The sequence below is a fragment of the Nicotiana tabacum genome, chromosome 12 (genome assembly GCF_000715075.1).
Source record: "Nicotiana tabacum cultivar K326 chromosome 12, ASM71507v2, whole genome shotgun sequence".
NCBI lineage: Eukaryota > Viridiplantae > Streptophyta > Magnoliopsida > Solanales > Solanaceae > Nicotiana > Nicotiana tabacum.
The window spans coordinates 26,253,551-26,269,460 of NC_134091.1; the positions used below are offsets into that span (position 1 = coordinate 26,253,551).

At 37.4% G+C, this 15,910-nt stretch overlaps 1 long non-coding RNA gene across 3 annotated transcripts; it reads left to right on the top strand.

Moving 5' to 3' along the window:
* Positions 1-362: 362 nt before the first annotated feature.
* On the top strand, positions 363-14,788 carry LOC107767226 (uncharacterized). 3 transcript variants are annotated; one of them, XR_012697230.1, is made up of 6 exons: positions 363-880; positions 4,766-4,834; positions 11,717-11,788; positions 12,826-12,894; positions 13,377-13,591; positions 14,533-14,788. It is a non-coding gene; the product is annotated as an uncharacterized LOC107767226 (long non-coding RNA). The 3 variants fall into 3 exon arrangements; XR_012697231.1 differs by lacking the exon at positions 14,533-14,788 and adding an exon at positions 14,253-14,511; XR_001643870.2 differs by lacking the exon at positions 11,717-11,788 and having other exon boundaries at positions 365-880.
* The last annotated feature ends 1,122 nt before the right edge of the window (positions 14,789-15,910 follow it).

A 15,910-nucleotide genomic window follows, 5' to 3' on the forward strand; every position in this document is an offset into this window, starting at 1 on the left:
TATCCCTAAAATACTTCTTTTAAAACAAAACTCCTCGTATAATTTCACTATCTCCCAGTTCTTCAAAACCTAAACAGCTCGTGCCTCTACAATTCTTTAGATTTCTGTCGGCAATTTGAGGTAACGAAATTCACTTGTCTTCTGCATATTGTTATACCTATGTGACTTGTATTAACTGTTAGCCTCAAGTAAGAGAATCCTACTCTTTTAGTTGTATATTTTTACGTGGATGAAAACAAAACTAGACTTTAGTTTTGTTTTCATGTGTTCTCTTATTTTTGATAACCAAGTAATAAAAGGGGATGAAAGCAACAATACCCTATAGAGTATAACATATATACTTAGAGAAAAGACAATATCGAATTCACTAAAAAAACTGTCAATTTGCGACAGTTTTATTGAGGAGGTTAATAGTAACTCCGTAAATTGGATGCCATTACGACGGTCAGTCTAACCCCTTCAATTTAAAATGCAATTTGCGACAGAATTTTAAGAACGTACTAGTACTAAGGCGGGATCCTTTCATTTTCCCCAATCCAAAACCTTTGCCCCCTTTTTCCTTCCCGCCAAACCCTTTTCTAAACACACCTTGCTCGTCCAGAAATTTCCTCTCTGTTTTCTCTCTCTAAAGGTGTGCTTTTTGTTTTTGAAGTCTGTGATTTCTAAGAGATAGGGTTCTTGGGAAGACAGCACAAACTAGCGGAAGGGTCTAATTATGGAGAAAATAGCCGAAATTATCACTAGAATGACCATTCTTCATCATCTGCTTCCGATTCTAGGGTTGAGAAGAAAACAAATTCATCGTAGCCGTTATTCAAGTTTAGGAATAGTTGGCTTTTCGAGAGCAGCCTATTCAAAAGTTCTTCGGTAGCGGTAAATGGTGAGTTTACTCTTTCATTTGCGCGTACCTTGTTTCTCTACATTCAGTATAATTTGTTTCATCTCCTTTAGTGATTAAATAATTAGGATTTCTATATGTCTCTAGATCTTTTCAAGTTTTGATTTTTCTGAGGGCTTCTTGGTGGTCGCTCTTCTTTGATAGTTGTTTATCTTAGGTAAATATGTGATTATCTGGAGTGCTTGTAATTTTAATTGATGTAGCTTTAATCATAGTTACTGAGATAAAAAGTTCAATGAACACCAGCAATGCAATCATATATTTCTAAAATCAAAAGCTTTTAGGAAAAAGGCCAGTTTCCTTTCTAATTTGTTTCGTCGTAGCAATAGAACTTTTGACAAACTTGTGGTTGTATGGACTAAATAAGGGAGATGATGATAAGTGATAATAAGTGAATTTCTCTATAGCAATATGTAGAATCAAAGAGGAAGCCTTCGTCTTATATTCATACTTTATTCCTGGATACTAAGTGAATATATTCTTTTTGACATTTTCTCTGGAGAAGGATTTGTATCTACTAGTTCTCCTCTGTTTCAGTTTTGTTGCAACCACGTTCCTCTGTTAATTTTTCTCGTCTAGCATTCTATACTAATTAAACTTAAAATAGGCACATGAGAAAGTTGTTTGTGATACAGCACCAGCAATATCAACAAAGTTAGATTTCATAAGACATATTCTGATCAAAAGGATCCACAGAAATGCAGTCAATATGTTCTTGAGATATATAACAATTTGCGGGTTGCAGAGGTCTGGTGAATTGATATTCATGTATATTTCCTTCAAAATTTCCTTTAAGAGTATTGTACTCTTCTCAACTACTCTTCCTAATAATCTTCTGGATCCATGTATCAGGATCCTACATAATCTCCCTTTAGTTGTTCCAGTTCGGAGGATAGACTAAGAAGCCCCTACTGTCTATCAGCATGGAGTTTATATTAGTGTAAAGGACAATATGCTGGTGTAAGGAAATATTTGATCTTCCAAAATACTATGGAGAACTGATTTTCTATTTACAATTGCTAAATATTATAATCATCTGGTCTTTTTTTCTTGTATGATTGTTGTAGAGAAAGGATGTGAAGTATGATAATCAGTCCTCACTTTCACCGTGTGCATTATCTATATTTGCATTGTCACTGTAGGAGGAAGTGTAAGATGCATAAAATAAGAAAAAACAAGACTCTTTAGGATGAAGAAAGGGTCAGAAAAAAGTAAATTTTAACAATGTTATTATCTGGTTCTTGCTATGAATATCTGTCTTGTTTATCAGTAAGTTTGTAGTGATTCGAAACACTAGAGTAATGATATTAATGATATTAATAATATTTTTGTGATGATCCAAAATATCATCTTTAAATTTAATAAGTAATTTTGTATTCTAAGACCTCGAAAAGTACTATTTATCATTCCTCGACTTGCGTGCACAGTCTATAAAATTTTCCAAAAAGTTTTTATGTGAAAAATAGATTAAAATGTGAAATAGAGCTTTAAAACTCAATTGAGTTGACTTTGGTCAACATTTTGAGCAAACGGACTCGGATTGATATTTTGACAATTCTGGTAGGTCCGTATCGTGATTTGGGACGTGGGCGTATGCCCGGAATCGAATTCTGAGGTCCCTAGCCTAAGATATGGAATTTTGATGAAAAATTAAAAGCTTGACAGCTTAATAAATTTTTAGAAATTACTGATGTTGGATTTATTGACCTCGGGTCCGTATTTTGGTTACGGAACCCGGTATATGTCCACCATAATATTTATGACTTGTATGCTGAATTTGGTAGGAATCGGAGTTGATTTGACGTGATTCGGACGTCCGGTTGTGAAAATATAAGTTTTAAAGATTTCTTGAAAACTTCCTTTGAGTTGGTGTCCGATTCGTAGTTTTAGGTGTTATTTTGGCGATTTGATCATGCGAGCAAGTTCATATGATACTTTAGGATTTTGGTGCATGTTTGGTTTGGAGCCCCGAGGGCTCGGGTTGATTTCGGGTGGTTAAAGGATCATTGTTGGACTTGAGAAAACTACAGAAATCTGTTTCTGGTTTCCCTCTTTCCGTTCAGGGGAGTCTCACGTTCGCGAAGAGGAAATTTGGACTGGCACTTTTTGTGCTTCGCATTCGCGACTAAGGGAACGCGTTCGCGAAGGGTCGAGGTGAAAAGCTTCGCGTTCGTGATCGAATCCCCGCGTTCGCGAAGGGAAAGAGACTGGCCAGAAAAATTAGCCTTCGCGTTCGCGAAGGGCATCTCGCCTTCACGTAGGCCAAGCCAGGCAAGCATCGCGTTCGCGAGGCAGCCCTCGCATTCGCGAAGAGTAAAAATTGGACAGCACAAATTTGTGCTTCGCGAACGCGAGGCACTGACCGCGTTCGCGAAGGGTAAAAGTTCCTGAAACAGAACTTAAGTTCTGAAAAATGAGAGTCGTCCCATTTTCAACCCTTTTCTATTTTTGAGCTCGGGTAATGCGAGTTTTGGGCGATTTTTACGGAAACATATTGGGGTAAGTGTTCATTATCCTATATTGATTATATTTCATGATTCCATACTCGTTTATATCATGAATCCGTGAATTTATGGAAGAAAAATCAGATTTTTCTAAAATCTTCCAAAAACAAAAATTTAAGATATGAAGGTTTATTTGATATCGGAATTTGATAAATTTTGTATGGTTGAACTCGTATCGGAACGGGTATTCGAATTTCGTGAGTTTTTCGAGGTTTGAAACGTGGGTACCACTGTCAAATATTTTAATGAATTTCGGATTTTTATCCGAAAAATTAGTAAATTCATATGTAATTAATTCCTATGATTCATATTGAATATATCGAACTGTTTGTGAATAGATTTGAAGCTTTTGGAGACAAATTTAAAAGAAAAAGTTGTGGTTGAGTAATTGATTGGAATTTGCAAAGCGAGGTAAGTGTCGTGGTTAACCTTGACTTGAGGGAATAGAACCCTTAAATTATTTGTTATGTGAATTACATGTGAACGACATATAGGCAAAGTGACGAGTGTCTATACGTCGTCGAATTAATTGTTTGTATATCTATTTGAAAATCATAATCATTTTAAATCATGAATGAATTATTATATTAATTGTTTCACTCATAATTCCTTGTCAAATATTAATTCTTGAATTTCTGTAATAATTGCTACATCCTTATTTGAATTATGTGCATTAATTGCTACTTGACATTTAGTATATTAAATAATAAGCTGCCTGTTTTCTCCCTGATTTCCATAATAATTTGCTATTTGTCATTGTTTGTTTCATAATTATTGTATGCTTGTTGTCTTGTAATTTTATATTAATTGTTGCATTAATTGGGGAAAATTTCTTCTATAAGAATTGATTGAAATGGATATATTGGAGGATCGGGTTGCACGCCGCAACAGACTTATTAAAAGTTCATATTGGAGGATCGGGTTGCACGCCACAACAGACTTATTAAAAGTTCATATTGGAGGATTGGGTTGCACGCCGCAACAAACTTATTTAAAAGTCGATATATATATATATTGGGGGATCTGGTTGCACGCCGCAATAGACTTGATTAAAATGAATATATTAGAGGAGCAGGTTGCACGCCGCAACAGAATTGAATGTGAATATGTTGTGAGAGCGGGTTGCACGCTGCAACGGAAATTGATGGAAATGATAATTGGTTATGACTGCTGAGTTGGCTTCAATTATTATAAATGAGTTACTTGATTTATTTCTATTATTTATTGTTGTTACTAATATTGCGTACAGGTTAATGTAAGTGACCCGCCTTAGCCTTGTCACTACTTCGTCGAGGTTAGGGTCAGCACTTACCAGTACATAGGGTCGGTTGTACTGATACTACACTCTGCACTTCTTGTGCAGATTTCGGAGTTGGACCTAGCGGCGTACCATAGACTTGCTCGGATTTCAGCTACTCGAAGGAGACTGGAGGTATAATTGTACAGCGTCCGCAGTACTGAAGTCCCTGCCTATTTTACTTTAGCTGTATGTTTGTTTTCAAACAGCTTTATTTTTATTCAGACTTTTATTTATATTTATTCTAGAAGCTCGTGTACTTGTGACACCAATTCTATGATGGTATTTAGATACCGTTGTTTTTATGGATTATTCACTATATTTCAAAATTTACTTCCGCAATTGTTCTTTGTTATTGAAAAATTTAAAAATTATTTTAAAAAAACAATGGATAATATTATTCTAATGTTGGCTTGCCTAGCAAGTGAAATGTTAGGCGACATCACGGTCCGGAGGTGGGAATTTCGGGTCGTGACATTTGGTATCAGAGCACTAGGTTACATAGGTCTCACGAGTCACGAGCAAGCTTAATAGAGTCCGAAGGGTCGGTACGGAAACGTCTGTACTTTTCTCTCAGAGGCTATGAAGTTTAGGAACAATATCACTTCTTTCATTCCTTATCGTGCGCCATTGATTTTTCTCGAAACCTATATCTCGTATTCCTTTGTATCCACTCGTATATGACATTGCGCACTTAGTATCAGTTGTGCATCGACGGTTCGTGATGCCGCAGATGAACTTAGAGGGAGCCAGATATGCTCAAACATTGCCTCAACGTGTGGTTCCGACTGACGATGCAGACGTATTAAGAGATCACCCAGTGAATCATATGGGGGTGCAACGGACCTGGCATTTGGTTGATTTATACGAGTTGTGAAGGTTAATATTGTGGATCATCGGACGTGGTGAACTATGACATCGCGCCTAGTGGGGGAGTCTACTATCAATGGATGGATTGTGGGGTCATGTATTATATCAGTTTTGGCCTGAAACGTATATATGAGGTACTGAAAGGTTCTCCAAAATTAATACATGTTTAAGACCTGAGATTTTATAGAGGATAAGGTTGGGACTTGCGGTATGTCCGCCTACTTAATAATCATATACTTCAGTACCAAAGGAGTTAGAGAAATAACTTTTTCAGAAAGTCTACTTAGTGTGGACATTATGGTTGCGGATTTTGGGGTGCTTCGGAGGAAGTACAGTGGTTGACGAGATTCTGGACTATGTGGTTCGTGCCAAGATTTGTCTGTATGGAGCTCTACTTTTGTGATCGTTGTGTATAAATAGGGGTAAGGGTTACCCCAAAAAAGAATCGAAGAGTATGTTAAGAAATGGGTCAGCTCAACAGTATTGAGTCAGCATAACAAAAGAAGAAATTGGCCTTGGGAGAGATAATTCTCCAACAGTGTCTGTGGCAAGCCTATGAAGAGGGCAGACCAGCCAATACAACACCGTCCACTTGTCTTAGTTCTTAGAAACGATTTTGAAAGAGTTTGTTTCCCGAACTCTCCGTAATGTGTGGCGCATAGGGTTTGAACGGTTGCGTTAGGTCACCATGACGGTGTCATAATATGCCATCAAGTTCAATAAGTTAGCCGCCATATTCCTACTTTGCTTCCTATAGCCAAAGAGAGAGTCCACATACTCATTAAAGGACTCAATTATAATCGTAAAATCTTGTACGACTCGGGAGCTACAGACTGATACTTCATTTCCGCTAGTGATAGAAATTGCTAAGATATTAAAACGTGTTCGGGGTGAGGAAAAAGGAAACTAAGGAGACCAAGATGTCTCGAGGATCTGGAGGAATCAGTGGATTCTACTCTACGAGTATAAATCATTATGGCGGGGGCTCGGGCAGTCGGCCAACCCAGTCCGCACATCGAATTATTCGGGGTGCTCTAGTAAGTTCTTTTAATGCACCACTAACATGAGTTTCCTACAATGGTTATTCCAATTATCTGGTACAGACTCAGTATGAGTAGCCAAACTCGCAAAGGGGTTGTTATGAATGCAGTGATACTAGGCACATCATGAGAAAATTGTCCCAAACTCGGAGACATATTTCATCAAAGCGCTCAGGCTACGTGCCCCATTGCAGTTACTACACCACCCACACGACCAGTTAGGGTGGAGGACAGGCGGGTAGAAGGCGTCCTAGAGGTGGAGACCCAGCCGTTGATATTTTTGTTAATGGTATGGCGGAGGTCGCTACATCAGATGGTGTTGTTACAGGTACGACCTCGATTTAATATAAAGGAATAATTTCCCTAACTTGATTCAGTTCTGAGTATCGAGACGAGTCCTCCTATTGTGCTCTACTTATGATAAGCTTCGTAATTCTATAATCTACTTATGTGTTTACTCTTGTTGGGAGATTCTATGGAGACAACTACGCTTATCTTTCCATGTTGGTCACTAATAAAAGCTGTGAGGCTAAAGGTGACTTTCTGGTACTCATTTCGATAAGTTTTGATGTAATTTTTGAATAATCAATTACAAATTGTGAATTATATGTCCTACCGGTGTGGGGTTCATTATGTGTTGTGATTTCATTTAACGGAAATTATTTAAAAGGAGAAAATGGAAAGTTTCAATTCGCACGATGTGCATATTACTTGTGATTCAGAATTGAGAACGACATCCTCGCATTTTTAAAAAATAAATTGATATGTTTAAACCGGGCTACGAGCTGCGATGGAAGTTATATAAGGACGAGATCCTTGTGTTTAAATTCTCCTTTGTGAAATTAAATTTGTACTATAGTACTAATAGGGAGTCATGCCTGTTAGGCTTATTTGAAAGTTTTTGTATGAAATTCTCTGTGCATACTTGTCAACTTCGTGTGGTAATTAATAAGTTTTAACCTACGAGGTAGGTGCCCGCCTAAGTGGCGTTAAATGTGACTCGTTAATTCGGGCAAATAATTATGAGGTCTGGTTACCATCAGTTAAAGATTAGGGTATCTGATGTCCCTAAGACAGCTTTTCGGACTCGGTATGGGCATTATGAATTCCTAGTAATATCATTTGGGCTTACCAATGCCCCAGCAACACTTATGGATTTGATGAATCGGGAGTTCAAGACCTATTGGTATTCTTTTGGTGGTTGTATTCATTGATGATATCTTGATTTACTCCAGCAGTGGAGAGGAGCATGAGCAACATCTTCGGAGTGTGCTTCAGACTTTGAAGAATAACCAGTTATATGCCAAATTTAAAAAATGTGAGTTTTGGTTAGGTTCAGTTGCCTTTTTGGAGCATGTTGTATCGGCAGAAGGCATAAAGGTGGATCCTAAGAAGATTGAGGTTGTTCAGAATTGGCCTAGACCTACTTCAGTTACAAAGATCCGGAGTTTCCTAGGTTTAGCAGATTATTATCATCGGTTCATTTCATTTAAAGCAAACCCATTGATCAGACTGACCCAGAAAGGTGTCCCATTCAGATGGTCAGAAGAGTGTGAGTTGAGTTTTCAGAAACTCAAGACTGGTTTGACTACGGCGCCAGTGTTGGTATTACCCACATGTTCAAGATCGTATACGGTATATTGTGATGCATCTCACATTGGGCTTGGTGCAGTATTAATGCAAGATGGCAGGGTGATTGCATATGCATCGCGGCAGTTGAAGGTTCACGAGAAGAATTATCCTGTTCATGACTTAGAACTGGCAGCCATTGTTTATGCGCTGAAGATTTGGAGGCATTACCTCTACGGTGTCTCCTGTGAGGTATTTACTGATCATCATAGCCTTCAGTACCTGTTCAAACAAAAAGATCTTAATTCGAGGCAGAGAAGATGGTTGGAGTTGTTGAAAGACTATGATATTACCATTTTGTATCACCCCGGAAAGGCCAATATGGTGGCCGATGCTTTGAGTAGAAAGGCTGTGAGTATGGGCAGTCTTGCGTATATTCCGGTTGGTGAGAGGCCATTAGCTGCAGATGTTCAGACTTTGGCTAATCAGTTCGTGAGGTTAGATGTTTCAGAACCCAGTCGGGTTCTAGCTTGCACAGTCGCTCGGTCTTCTTTATATGAGCGCATCAGAGAGAGGCAGTATGATGATCCTCATTTACTTGTCCTTAAGGACACGGTGCGGCATGGTGATGCCAAATAGGTTGCTGTGGGGGAATATGGAGTTCTGTGAATGCAGGGTCGTATTTGTGTGCCTAATGTGGATGGGCTTCGTAAATTAATTCTTGAAGAGGCACACAGTTCTAGGTATTCTATTCATCCAGGTGCCGCTAAAATGTATCAAGATTTATGGCAACATTATTGGTGGAGGAGAATGAAGAAGGATATAGTTGCATATGTAGCTCGGTGTCTGAATTGTCAGCAAGTTAAATACGAGCATCAGAGACCTGGTGGTTTGCTTCAGAAGTTAGAAATTCCTGAGCGGAAGTGGGAGCGTATCACTATGGATTTTGTTGTTGGGCTCCAACAGACTCAGAGAAAATTTGACGCAGTTTGGGTCATTGTGGAGAGGTTAACCAAATTAGCACATTTCATTCCAGTGGCAGTTACCTATTCTTCAGAAAGGTTAGCTGAAATTTACATTCGTGAGATTGTCCGCCTTCACGGTGTGTCCGTGTCTATTATTTCAGGTCGAGGTACGCATTTTACCTCACATTTCTAGAGGGATGTACAACGTGAGTTAGGCACGGGGGTGGAGTTAAGTACAGCATTTCATCCACAGACAGACGGACAGTCAGAGCGCACTATTCAGATATCGGAAGTTATGCTTTGCGCCTGTGTTATAGACTTTGGAGGTTCTTGGGATCATTTCTTGCCACTTGCGGAGTTTGCTTATAATAATAACTACCAGTCGAGCATTCAGATGGCTCTATATGAGGCCTTATATGGAAGGCGATGTCGTTCGCTAGTTGGCTGGATTGAACCGGGAGAGGCTCGGTTATTGGGTATCGATTTGGTACAAGATGCCTTGGATAAGGTCAAGATTATTCAGGATCGACTTCGCACAGCTCTGTCTAGGCAAAAGAGTTATGCCGACCGTAAAGTTCGTGATATTGCATTCATGATTGGAGAAAGAATATTGCTCCGAGTTTCACCTATGAAAGGTGTAATGAGGTTCGAAAAGAAGGGCAAGTTGAGCCCTAGGTATATCGGACCCTTTGAAATTCTTGAAAGGGTGGCTGAAGTAGCCTACACGCTTGCATTACCACCTTGTTTATCAGCGTTTCATCCGGTGTTCCATGTGTCTATGCTCCGGATATATCATGGTGATCCGTCCTATGTGTTAGATTTCAGCTCAGTCCAATTGGACAAAGATTTGACTTACGAGGAGTAGCCGGTGGCTATTCTAGCCCGGCAGGTCCGACAGTTGAGGTCTAAGAGTTATCCTTCAGTTCGGGTGCAATGGAGAGGTCAGCCGGTAGAGGCATCTACCTGGGAGTTCGAGTCGGACATGCGGAGTAAATATCCACACTTATTCACCAGCTCAGGTACTTTTTTTTTCTAACTCCGTTCGAGGACGAACGTTTGTTTTAGAGGTGGAGAATGTGATGACCCAAAATTTCATATTTAAATTTAATAAGTAATTCTGTATTCTAAGACCTCGAAAAGCACTATTTATCATTCCTCGACTTGCGTGCGCAGTCCGTAAAATTTTCCGAAAACCTTTTATGTGAAAAATAGATTAAAATGTGAAATAGAGCTTTAAAACTCAACTGAGTTGACTTTGGTCAATATTTTGAGCAAACGGACTCGGATCAATGTTTTGACAATTCTGGTAGGTCCGTATCATGATTTGGGACGTGGGCGTATGCCTAGAATCAAATTCTGAGGTCCCTAGCCCGAGATATGGAATTTTGATGAAAAATTAAAAGTTTGAAAGCTTAATAATTTTTAAGAAATTACTGATATTACATTTATTGACCTTGGGTCCGTATTTTCGTTTCGGAGTCTTGGTATATATCCACCATAATATTTATGACTTGTATGCCGAATTTGGTGAGAATCAGAGTTGATTTGAGGTGATTCGGACGTTCGGTTGTGAAAATATAAGTTTTAAAATTTTCTTGAAAACTTCCTTTGAGTTGGTGTCCGATTCTTAGTTCTAGATGTTATTTTGGCGATTTGATTGCGCGAGTAAGTTCGTATGATGTTTTAGTACTTGGGTGCATGTTTGGTTTGGAGCCCCGAGAGCTCGGGTTGATTTTGGATGGTTAAAGGATCATTGCTGGACTTGAGAAAATTGCAAAAATCTTCTTCTGGTTTCCTTCTTCGCGTTCGCAAGGGGAGTCTCGCGTTCGCGAAGAGGAAATTTGGACTGGCACTTTTTGTGCTTCGCATTCGCGATTAAGGGAACACGTTCGTGAAGGGTCGAGGTGCAAAGATTCGCGTTCGCGAAGGGAAAGAGACTGACCAGAAAAATTAGCCTTCGCGTTCGCGAAGGGCATCTCGCGTTCGCGTAGGCCAAGCCAGGCAAGCATCGCGTTCGCGAGGCAGCCCTCGCGTTCGCGAAGAATATAAATTGGACAACACAAATTTGTGCTTCGCGAACGCGAGGCACTGACCGCGTTCGCGAAGGGTAAAAGTTTCAGAAACAGAACTTAAGTTCTGAAAAATGGGATTCGTCCCATTTTCAACCCTTTTCCATTTTTGAGCTTTGGTAAGGCGATTTTTGGGCGATATTTACGGGAAAACATTGGGGTAAGTGTTCCTTATCCTATATTTATTATATTTCATGATTCCATACTCGTTTATATCATGAATCCGTGAATTTATGGAAGAAAAATCAGATTTTTCTAAAATCTTCCAAAAATAAAAATTTAAGATTTGAAGGTCTATTTGATATCGGAATTTGATAAATTTTGTATGGTTGAACTCGTATCGGAACGGGTATTCGGATTTCGTTAGTTTTTCTGAGGTTTGAGATGTGGGTCCCATTATCGAATATTTTAATAAATTTTGGATTTTTATCCGGAAAATTAGTAAATTCATATGGAATTAATTCCTATGATTTGTATTAAATATATCGAATTGTTTGTGAATAGATTTGAAGCTTTGGAGACAAATTTAAAAGAAAAAGCTGTGGTTGAGTAATTGATTGGAATTTGCAAAGCGAGGTAAGTGCCGTAGTTAACCTTGACTTGAGGGAATAGAACCCTTAAATTATTTGTTGTGTGAATTGCATGTGAACGACGTATAGGCAAGGTGACGAGTGTCTATACGTCGTCGAATTAATTGTTTGCATAATTATTTAAAAATCATAATCATTTTAAATCATGAATGAATTATTATATTAATTGTTTCACTCATAATTCCATGTCAAATATTAATTCTTGAATTCATATAATAATTGCTACATGCTTATTTGAATATGTGCATTAATTGCTACTTGACATTTAGTATATTAAACATTAAACTGCATATTTTCTCCCTGATTTTCATAATAATTTGCTATTTGTCATTGTTTGTTTCATAATTAAATCATAATTATTGTATGTTTGTTGTCTTATAATTTTATATTAATTGTTGCATTTATTGGGGAAATTTCTTCTATAAGAATTGGTAAATGAATATATTGGAGGAGCGGGTTGCACGCCGCAATAGAATTGATTGAAATAGATATATTGGAGGATCGGGTTGCACGCCTCAACAGACTTATTAAAAGTTCATATTGGAGGATCGGGTTGCACGCCGCAACAGACTTATTAAAAGTTCATATTGGAGGATCGAGTTGCACGCCGCAACAAATTTGATTAAAATGAATATATTGGAGAAGCGGGTTTGCAACAGACTTATTAAAAGTTAATATTGGAGGATCGGGTTACACGCCGCAACAGACTTGATTAAAATGAATATATTGGAGGAGCGGGTTGCACGCCGCAACAGAATTGAATGTGAATATATTGTGAGAGTGGGTTGCACGCTGCAACAGAAATTGATGGAAATGATAATTGGTTACGACTGTTGAGTTGGCTTCAATTATTATAAATGAGTTACCTGATTTATTTCTATTATTTGTTGTTACTAATATTGCGTACAAGTTAATGTAAGTGACCCGCCTTAGCCTCGTCACTACTTCGTCGAGGTTAGGCTCAGCACTTACCAGTACATGGGGTCGATTGTACTGATACTACACTCTGCACTTCTTGTGCAGATTTCGGAGTTGGTCTCAGTGGCGTACCATAGACTTGCTTGGATTTCAGCTACTCGGAGGAGACTTGAGGTATAACTGCACAGCGTCCGCAGTACTGAAGTCCCTGCCTATTTTACTTTAGCTGTTTGTTTGTTTCCAGACAGCTTTATTTTTATTCAGACTTTTGTTTGTATTTATTCTAGAAGCTCGTGCACTTGTGACTCCAATTTTGGGATGATATTTAGACACCGTTGTTTTTATGAATTATTCACTATATTTCATAATTTACTTCCGCAATTGTTTTTTGTTATTGATAAATTTAAAAATTATTTTTAAAAAAATGGATAATATTATTCTAACGTTGGCTTGCCTAGCAAGTGAAATGTTAGGCGCTATTACGGTCCGAAGGTGAAAATTTCGGGAAGTGACAGTTTTGCTTTTTTCGGAAAGTTTGCTCTTTTTATACATCCTACAGAGTTTAATTTCTTAGAGTGACTTGTTTATTGAAATCTATGGTCATCCTGTTTCTAATTCTGTTTTTTATGCCTCACTGTCTTGCTTTTTACTTGCAGTGGCCCATTAGTTGGTGCTACAAATGATTCTTCCAGATTGTGTTCTTTACGAGACCAGTGCTGGGAAACAGGTCCGTAGAGCTGTATTTATTTATCTGGAGCCTACCTTTGTGGATAAAGTGAGGACTAGGGCTTAAAAGAAACTTTTCCATCCTAAACGATAGATTTCTCGCAATGAGATGCTACTAACAATGTAGCCCGGGGGCATTATACAGGTACCATTCTCATCCTCTCAAATCAAGTTAATCATTTTCTTCAGCAGGATGTTGCACCTTGACTGGGTTCTTTAACTAATACTTGGAGAAAATTTAACCTTGTTTAGTAACTGTGTTGTTGAAACTCCAGCATTCCCTTTTCTTGATTGGTTGTTGCTTTTGTCTTATTTTAAGTTTCTATTGATTCTTGGTACACGCAACATCAGAGTTAATAAGAACCGCTATGGAGCCGGTTCTTGAGCAATATAAATAGATCATTTGTCTTGGCTGCTCTAATTTCAAACCTCACATTGACCTTTATGCTATAAGAGCTATTGTCAAGCTTTATTTGTTTGATTCTAATTCTTGTTAGAAAGCCAATTGAGGTTAACTTATATTTTGACAGTATATGGATAGAATATATGCTGCCAGACAACTGAGTTTTGTGAATTTTAACAATGTTATTATCTGGTTCTTGCTATGAGTATCTGTCTTGTTTATCAGTAAGTTTGTAGTGATTCGAAACACTAGAGTAATGATATTAATAATGTTTTGCTTTCTTTTTTCGAAAAGTTTGCTCTTTTTATACATCCTACAGAGTTTAATTTCTTAGAGTGACTTGTTTATTGAAATCTATGGTCATCCTGCTTCACTGTCTCTCTGTCTTGCTTTTTACTTGCAGTGATCCATTAGTTGCTGCCAGACAACTGAGTTTTGTGATGATATACGAGGAAATAAATATGTAATTAAGTTCTTATTCATGTGAATATCTAATAACTTCAGTATAATATGTAAGAAGAATTTCTAGCTTGTCTCGTTTTTATGTAGCTAAAATTTTGCTTTTCTTTGTAACTAAATTTGAGCATTTTGGACATGTTTGTCTTTCTTTGATAGGCATATTATCAGAGAAATGCTAGTGGTTTTTAAGTTTCTTATAAAATATTTTTATTTCATTATTTCAGCCAATGGTGAATCTACTTGTGGACTAAGGGATCATCTGGTGGCAGCAGTGTGAATCACCAAGCAAATATATAGTATCTTTCTATATTTATAATATAAATTGTAGAACCACTTTAGAAATTGGTAATGTTTAAGCTACCACGCTGGTTAGTGAAATCGAGTTGCCATTGCGTGAGTTAGTATTAAATTAGTTTGATAAGAATTTAATTTCTGATGCTTGTTACTGTGGCTATTTGTAATGGAATTTGATTTATGTTATAGGTTATTCAATAAAACTGTTTATCTAATGCTACCGATAAAATTTTACAATAGAAAATAAAATTTCGTCAAGCATAACTATTGTGGCAAGTATAAACTGCCACTAACTAATTTTTTTTAAATTTGAGATCATATTTTGGGGGTTATAAGCCCCCACAAATATATTTTTTTAAAACATTGAGATCATCTTGAGGGGGTTATAAATTGCCACTAATTGTTTTTTAAAATCGTTACAAATTAAGAATTTATTTTGTGAGGGTTGTCGTGGAGGTTTTAAAAAATCGTCACAATATTGCTCGTGACAATCATAACTGTAGCATTTTTTTAAACCTACACAATTTATTTTGTGGGGTCAAAAACCGCCACAAATTAGTAAAATAACCTCCACAATCGTAACTGTGGCATTTTCTTGTAGTGATCTACCACGTAATTGAATTTGCCCGTTGTAATTTGCTTTTTCACATACTGGCCGACATTGCACCTTGATTAGATGTTTACGGACACTAAGAAGATACATACTAGTAGATTAACCAGTTTAAGAGATGAACCAGAGGGGTTCAACAAACACTGACATTAAATTTGTGCATTTTACCTCTGTGTTAGTAACTCAGTACCTCATACATGCATAACATACGCATTTATAGACCCAAAAAAGGATAAAGAACGTACTACTAATGGAATAGGAGAATACATTCACAGTTTAAGGCAGTTGGTCTCATATATAATTTGATTGCTATATTTCCTTCCATTAATTATTTGTTAGTCACTAGAAGTTTAAGACAGTTGGTCTCATTATAATATTAAATATTATATCTACTTCAAAATTATGTGACATACAAAAATAAGAAAACGTTCTTTTGAACTTTGATTATTTTGAGTTGTGCATAAATATTATTATATGTGTACGTTTATAACTAAATCTTGTAATCTCTTCAGATTGTTAACATTCAATTATGGGAAAAAAATACTTTTGGATGACATAACGCTAAGTGGGACGAATATGCACACATTAAATTCATTGAATTGTGTGAGCAAGAAATTAGAAAAGGAAATAGGCCAAACACTTGTAGGGAAATGATACCGGAAAATAACGATAATAATACTGCAATGATATTATTTGTA